We start from the raw sequence: 8,711 nt of genomic DNA, 5'->3' as shown, positions 1-8,711 counted from the left end.
TTTAAGTCTATTACCATTGAGTATGATGTTAGCTGTGGGTTTTTCATATTTGCCCTTGATTCTATTTAGGAAATCCCTTTCTATTCCTATTTTTCTGAGTGTTTTTTTTTTTTAATCAAAAAGCAGTGCTGGATTTTGTCAATTGTCTTTCCTGTATTAATTGAGATTGTCATATTTTTTCCCTTTACTCTATTAATATGGTAAATTATATTGTTTTTCTTCTATCAAACCACCCTTGCATACCTGGGAATAAATACCGCAAGTACAATCTTTTTGATATGCTGCTAGATTTGGTTTGCTAATATTTTGTTGAGAAGTTTTGCATCTATATTGCTATCGACCTTTTCTTTTCTTGTGATATCTCTAGCTGGCTTTGGTATATTAGGGTGATGTTGGCTGCATTGAATGAGTTAGGGAGTGTTTCTTTGTTGGGAGGCTTTTGCTTACTGATTCAATCTCTTTGCTTGTTACTGGTCCATTGAGACCTTCTATTTCTTCTTTATGTAGTTTATGTAGTATCTAATTTGTGTATAATTGTTCATAAAGTCCTCTTATACGCCTTTTTATTTGGTACTAATGTCCCCACTTTTATTTCTGATTTTTTTTTTGAAAGGCATGCATGGGTTTTTATTACCCTTTCTTCTTTTTCATTTGTTTTTTATTTTTGTTTTTATGTATTACCTTATATCTACAATTAAAGGCAAAATATAAGCAACACATAAAAATGCCTACTTCTGCTACATATAATGTAGCTCTCCATTGTGAATATTGTTTCAAAGCTAATGAAAACTCTATGCCATTACATACTCTAGCTTTTCGTATAGCTGGTATTTCATAACTCTTATTGTTTGTGAAATTTTGACACGTGTAAGATTCTCCTACAACTGGCAAAGATATCAGAGGGAGCACAGTTAGCTTATTGGTCCCTGTGGCAGTTTGAGATTATTTTATGAAGCCCAAAAAGAGAAAGAATATGCTTGTAAATTAATTTATTCCTCTGAGTGTGATAACCTTTGATTGCATTAAAGTCAACGGGGGTGTCTTTGATCGGATTACCTGTTAAGATTAGGGCTTTTGATTTGACTATGTCAGTGGTCGTGGCTCAGGTTGAGTCCCACCCCCTTGTGTGGGTGGGTCTGAAATAAACGGACACTCAGACAGACACACGGAAGAGAGCTCTGTCATTTTTTATTCTGCCACGTGACGGAAAGGAGGAGGCTCAAACAGCTCAAGCCCCAGGGAGGGACGAGACATTTTGCCTGATAGTTTACAGCTGAGATTCAGAAAAAAGCAGAACAACCGAGACTGATATAAGCCTGGAAAGAAACAACCCTGTGCAAGGAGAGGGAGGGCCTCACTTAATTATGAAGCCTCAAGAGGCCGGGCCACGGAGCCTCAAGAGGAAGAGGAAGCCCAGAGGGAGGCAGAGGCCAGCCGGAGACGGCGACCATCTTGCTTCCACACGTGGCAACTGGCTTTGGTGAGAGAGCAACCTTGAGATGGACTTTTTATCGACTTGTAACTATAAGCTTTTACCCTGGATAAAAGTCAATAGATTTCTGATACTTTGCATTAGCAGCTCTTTGGCAGACTAATACAACCCCTTACTCTCCACACTGGAGCCTCCATGTTATGAGTAGAGTTATAAGGTAATGGAGGCAGTGAAACCCCCTTGAGCCTGATCTAAGCTGGCACAGTGTTCCAAAGACTTCCACACCACAATAGGTTATCTGAAAATGAGGCTGTAGTGTCATTTAGCTTGCCCAAATACTCATACCTGATTTTTTTCCCCAAAGATTTATTTTTCCCCCTTCCCCTCACCCCACCCTGCTATTTTTGCTGTCTGTGTCCATTTGCTGTGTGATCTTCTGTATCTGTTTCTTTTTGCCTTCTTTTTTACTTTTTCTCCTCTAGGATTCACCAGGATTTGATGCTGGGGACCTCTGATGTGGAGAGAGGTTCCCTGTCAGCTGGGCCACCTAAGTTCCTGATTTCTACTGTGCTTCACCTTGACTGTCCCCTTCATCTCTCTTTTGTTGCATCATCATCTTGCTGCATGACTCACTTGTGCAGGCACTGGTTTGCCGTGTGGGCACTTTCTCTTCTTTTTCATCAGGAGGCCCTAGGGATTGAACACAGGTCTTCCCATATGGTAGACAGAAGCCCTATCACTTGAGCCACATCCACTTCCCATACCTGATCTTAAACTTCTGATACACCACACATTTTATTTGGACAAAAAGTGGAAGTGGAAGAGGTTCTCTGTAATTCACACATAATCCACACGCTGAGGTATTACCCTCTTACGAGGTTAGGCAATCCAGGAGGTTTTTAAAATTACAATGAAAAACCATATCACCATGATTGATAAGCTTAGGGAAAGGTTTAGTCAAATATACTAATTATTCACTCAATCATTAAGGAGAGCTATGAACAAAGGATCATTCCAATTATTTATTATTTTAAAGAGGTATCAGGGATTGAACCCAGGACCTCGTACACGGAAAACAGGCACCCAAACCACTGAGCTACACCCATTCCCCTCAATGGTTTTCAAATAGAAAAATGAAAGTACTGAATAATCACAGGTGTTTTTTAAAAAATATTTGTCCTTTTGCATCTTTTTTCAAAAAAATATGTATTTATTTCTCTCTCCTCCCCCCCAACCCCAGTTGTCTGTTCTCTGTGTCTATTTGCTGTGTCTTCTTTGTCCAATTCTGTTGTTGTCAGCAGCATGGGAATCTGTTTCTTTTTGTTGTGTCATCTTGTTGTGTCAGCTCTCTGTGTGTGCGGCACCATTCCTGGGTAGGCTGCACTTTCTTTCGTGCTGGGTGGCTCTCCTTACGGGGCACACTCCTTGTGTGTGGGGCTCCCCTACACGGGGGACACCCCTGTATGGCACGGCACTCCTTGTGCGCATCAGCACTGCACATGGGCCAGCTCCACGTGGATCAAGGAGGCCCGGGGTTTGAACTGTGGGCCTCCCATGTGGTAGACAATGCCCTAACCACTGGGCCAAGTCCGCCGCCCACAGGTGTTTTCTTCACTGCAGAAGCTGAGATGTTCCAGTAGGAGATATCGTTACTTGATTGGAAAATAAACATCATAGCTGAAGGCTCTGTTGAATATGTAAAAAATCTGATAAGATTTATCCCAGTCATTTCCCCTGTAATTTTCCATCACTGCTGTAAAATCCTTATAATACTTTCCAAAGTAAACCAGCCATTCCAAATCTACAGAACTGCTGAAAAAGTAGACATTTCTACCTGAAAGTTAAAAAAAAGAAAAAGAAATGGTTAGTATAGAAGATATTTCTGTTATACAAGTACATGACACAGTTTGGGGCAGTAAACGTTCTGAAAAGCGCCTCTCAAACACGGACAACTTTAAGCCTAGCAGGGAATACCACACTGAGTCTGGTTCTTGCTTGATCTGAGAGCTTCTGTCAGTTTCTTTTATTTCTTCTCTTGCAGGACCCTCTAATCAGCTTGGCCCAGCTGATCCTTGTATCACTGCTGGGCCTTCTGCCTCACTTTGATCCACCAACTGGTTATTATTAATCCACAAGACCTGGAGAGAGTCAAATGACTGTGAATTTGATAAATTCTGCAGAATCAAAGATCCTTCCATGAAGCTGATTTCCAGGTAAATGGGGGCTTTGAATGACACTGCCAGGGAAACTTACATTCACCACCACAAAGCCAAGGTTAATTGTGATTTTCCTGTAGGGAACTTTAACAGGAAACTCATACCAATTTCCTGCCCGAATTTTTTATTTTAATTTCACTCTCCCTTGTTTGCACTCACTTTCTGCTCACTGTGTCTGTTCGTTGTGTACTTTCTGAGTCTGCTTGTCTTCTTTTTAGGAGGCACTGGAAACCAAACCTGGGACCTCCCTTGTGGGAAGGAGGCACTCAATCACTTGCGTCATCTCGCCGCGTCATCTCGCCGCGTCAGCCTGCCTCTCGCTCTCTTTATGAGGCACTGAGAGCCAACCTGGGACCTCCCATGTGGTAAGTGGGTGCCCAACTACTTGAGGCACATCTGTTTCCCTGAATTTTTGACTGAAGAGGTCCTTTGCTTGTTCCCTTAGCTGTTTAGCTTTTTCAACATTTTTTTTTTAAGGTAGCAGGGCCAGGGATTGAACCCAGGACCTCAAATGGTATCCCTGTGCTCAACCAATGAGCTACACTGACAACCCTGAGTTTGTTTGTTTGTTTGTTTTTTTGGTGATTGTTTTTAGGAGGTATGGGGAATCAAACCCAGGACCTCATACATGGGAAGCAGGTGCTCAACCACTTGAGCTACATTGTTCCCATTTATTCAACTTTTGACAGTCTTTCATTATCATCTGGAATTGTCACCTGAATGATGTTAAGATCTTCAACACCTGGCACAGTAATATAGACATTGGGTGATGAATTTATTTTTCTTGGAGGTCTCTTAGGGGAGATGCTTTCCTAAATAGCTGTCTCAAACATTCTAGGCTTTTGAGTGATGAATTTCATCTTGGTTTTGTTTCTGAATATCTTCCCCAGCCTTGGAGTACCAAAAGTAGACTGTCTTCAGAATGGCACACCCTCAGGTAAGCCTTCCACATAAAAGTCTTCTGGGAAAGACTCAAAGAATGCAGATGGCACTTTCACATCTTGTTGTAGGCTGAGAGCTTCACTGCATTTTTCATTGCAAAGATTTTCATTTTAGGGCTGTGATTTTGGCATTCCAGGCCTCAAAGGAAAACACCCTTCCTCGAGGTTTGGAGGAAACATTAGACTCCTAAGTATGGGTAGGAATTTGAACTGCTGAAGTTTGAGGTTTATTGTTATCTGGGCTTTCTTCTGCGCTTTAGTGTTTATATTACTAGCCATTCTAGGAGGTCAACAGGAAATAACTAGTTAAAGCTTTTTAACAACACACTTGATTTTTTAAAAAATTTATTTATTTCTCTTCCCATCCCCCCTGTTGCCTACTCTCTGTGTCCATCCCAACACACTTGATTTTATTACCACACATGATCCTTTCAAATCATGGAATTTCAAACGAGGTAGGGCTTCAAAAGGGAATTCCTTCTGGGAAGCAGATATGGCTCAACGGATAGAGCATCCACCTACCATATAGGAGGTCCAGGTTCAAACCCAGGGCCTCCTGGCCCATGTGGTGAGCTGGCCCACGTACAGTGCTGTCGCGCGCAAGGGGTGCCATGCCACGCCGGGGTGTCTCCCGCGTAGGGGAGCCCAACGTGCAAGGAGTGTGCCCTGCAAAGAAAGCCACCCCGCGCGAAAAGTGCTGCCTGCCCAGGAGTGGCGCGGCACACACAGAGAGCTGATGCAGCAAGATGATGCAACAACAACAAAAAAAGAGATACAGCTTCCCAGTGCCGTCGAGAATGCAGGCAGACACAGAAGAACACAAAGCAAATGGACACAAGAGAGCAGACAACAGGGGGATGGGGGAGATGGGAAGAAATAAGTAAAAATAAAATAAATCTTTAAAAAAAAAGGGGAATTCCTTCTGACAAGGTTTCTGCATAAAGGAACTCAGGCTTTGATTCAAACACAGTGTATGGTATTTTTATTGCCTCTGTGAGTCCAAGATGTTGAGCAAACTTCAAATGAACAATCTCTTGCTCTTGTTTCCATGGGACTTCCCATGTGGGAGATGGGCATTCAGCTGCTTAAGCCACATCCACTTCCCGTCTGTCTTTTTAATAATGGCCATTCTAATAAGTATGAAATGATATCTCATTGTGGCTTTGATTTGCATTTCCCTAAACGCTAGTGATGTTTTATGTGGATTTAAAAATTTTTTTTGACATATGTATTTCTTCTTAGGACAAATGTCTATTCAAGTCTTTTGTGCATTTTTAAATTGGGTTCTTTGTCTTTTTATTGTTGAGTTGTATCATCTCCTTATATACCATAGATATTAAACCCTTATCAGATATGTGATTTCCAAATATTTTTTTCCAATCAAATTGGCTGCACTTTCACCCTTTTGAAAAGTCCTTTGAGATGCAAAAGTGTTTAATTTTGAGGAGGTCCCATTTATCTACTTTTTCTTTTGTTGCTTGTGCTTTGGGTATAAGGTGCAAGAAATCGTCACCTACCACCAGGTCTCTAAAATGTTTCCCTACATTTTCTTCTAGAAGTTTTATGGTCCTGGCTTTTATATTTAGGTCCTTGATCCATTTTGCATTGATTCTTGTATAGGGAGTGAGGTAGGGGTCCTCATTCATTCTTTTGGTTATAGATATCCAATTCTCCCAGCACTCTTTAAGAAAAAGAGACTGTTTTGTCCTGTGAACACAGATATGGTATGTTTGTTGAAAACTGTTTGGCTGAAGAGGTGAGGGTTTATTTCTGAAATCTCAATTCTATTCCACTGGATGATGTGTCTAACTTTATGCCAATGCCATGCTGTTTTGACACTGTAGCTTTGTAATATGTTTCAAGGTCAGGGAGTGAAATTCATTCCACATTTCTCTTTCTAGAATGCTTTTGACTATTTGGGTGCCCTTTCCCTTCCCAATGAATTTGGCAATTGCCTTTTTTTATTTCTCTAAAGCACATTACCAGAATTTTGATTGGTATTGCATAAAATCTGTCAATCAGTTTGGGTAGGATTGGCATTTTCATGATATTTAGTCCTCCAATCCATGAACATTGGAATTTCTTTCCATTTGTTTAGGCCTTCATTGATTTCTTTTAGCATTGTTTTGTAGTTTCCTGCATATAGGTCCTGTACTTCTTTGGTTAAATTGATTCCTAGATATTTAAGTCTTTTTGTTGCTATTGCAAATTGAATTTGTTCTCTGATCCTCCTCAGATTGTTCAATACCAATGTAGACAAACATTACTGATTTTTGCATGTTGATCTTGTATCCTGCCAATTGGCTGAACTCATTTATTAGTTCCAGTAGCTTTGTCATAGACATTTCAGAGTTCCATAAATAGTGAGAGTTTTACTTCCTTATTTCCTATTTGGATGCCTTTTATTATTATTTTTTTCTTGCCAAATTGCTCTAACTAGAACTTCTAGCACAATGTTGAATAACAATGGTGACAGTGGGCATTCTTGTCTTGTTCCTTATCTTATAGGCGAAGCTATCAACATTTCCCTATTGAGTATGATATATTGGATGTGGGTTTTTCAAATATGCCCTTTATTATACTGAGGAATTTTCCTTCTACTTCCATCTTTCTGTTTTTATCAAGAAAGAGTGCTTGATTTTGTCAACTGACTTTTCTGCATTGACCAAGATGATCATGTGTTTTTCTTCTTCAATTTGTTAATGTGGTATATTACACTAATTGATTTTCTTATGTTGAACCACCCTTGCATACCAGGAATAAGTCCCACTTGATCATGGTGTATAATTCTTTTGATATGCTGTTGGATTCTATTTGCAAGCATTTTGTCGAGAATTTGTGCATCTATGTTTATTAGAGACATTGGTCTGTTATTTTATTTTCTTGTAATATCTTTATCTGGCTTTGGTATTAGTGTGACATTGGCTTCATAAAATGTATTGGGTTAATTTTAACTCCTCTTCAATTTTTTAGAAGAGTTTAAAAAGGATTGGTGTTAATTTTTCTCAAGAGTTTAAACAGGATTGGTCTTAATGCTTGGTAGAACTCACCTGTGGAGCCATTTGGTCCTGGATTTTCTTTGCTGGGCTTTTTTTTTTTTTAAGATTTATTATTTATTTACTTCTCCCCCCTGCCTCGTTGTTTGTACTAACTGTCTGCTCTCTTTTCTGTTTGCTGTACACTTGTCTTCTTTTTTTAGGAGGCACCAGGAACCGAGCCCTGGACCTCCTATGTAGGAGAGAAGCACCCAATCACTTGAGCCACCTCCACTCCCACTTTTTGTGTCTTTCATTGTGGTTTCCTTGTTGTGTCTCTTCATTGCATCTTTTTTTTTTATCCCCCCCCTTGTGGCTTTTTGCGTGCTGTCTGCTCTCTGTGTCTATTTGTTGTGCATTCTTCTGTGTCTGTATTTATTTATTTAATTTCCCCTCCCCACTTGAGGCTTGCTTGTTGTCTGCGCTCTGTGTCCATTCACTGCACACTCTTCTGTGTTTTGGCTTGTCTCCCTTTTAGTTGCATCACCTTGCTGAGTCAGCTCTCCATGGTGACTATGGGCTGGGCGGCTCTCTGCAGCATGCGGGTAAGCCTGCCTTCACAAGGAGGCTCTGGAACGTGAATCCAGGGCCTCCCATATAGTAGACGGGAGCCTAACTGATTGAGCCACAGCTGCTTCCCTCTTCATTGCATCTTGTTGCATCATCTTGTTGTGTCAGCTCACTGCAACAGCCCATTTTGTCAACTTGCTGTCTTGCCCATCTTCTTTAGGAAGCATCAGGAACTGAACCCAGGACCTCCCATGTGGTAGGCAGACACCCAACTGCTTGAGTCACATGTGCTTAACTTTTGGGAAACTTTTAATGACTGATTCAATCTCTTTAAATGTGATTGGTTTGTTAAATTCTTGTATTTCTTACAGTGTCAGTGTAGGCTGTTTGTGCATTTCTAGGAATTTGTCCATTTAATTTAGGTTGTCTAGTTTGTTGGCATGTAGTTTATTATAATATCCTCTAATCTTTTTTATTTCATTTCTGCAGGGTCAGTTGTAACTTCCCCCTTTCATTTCTGATTTAATTTATTTACATCTCTCTTTTTCTCTTTGTTAGTCTAGCTAAGGTTTTGTCC

At 40.5% G+C, this 8,711-nt stretch overlaps 1 pseudogene; it reads right to left on the bottom strand.

Annotated features, from left to right (window-relative positions):
* Positions 1-3,262: 3,262 nt before the first annotated feature.
* On the bottom strand, positions 3,263-5,103 carry LOC139436949 (general transcription factor II-I-like; annotated as a pseudogene).
* Positions 5,104-8,711: the final 3,608 nt, after the last annotated feature.

This window comes from Dasypus novemcinctus, chromosome 19 (assembly GCF_030445035.2).
Source record: "Dasypus novemcinctus isolate mDasNov1 chromosome 19, mDasNov1.1.hap2, whole genome shotgun sequence".
NCBI lineage: Eukaryota > Metazoa > Chordata > Mammalia > Cingulata > Dasypodidae > Dasypus > Dasypus novemcinctus.
The sequence above is the reverse complement of the archived record's forward strand: the minus strand, read 5'-3'. Positions and strand labels throughout refer to the sequence as shown.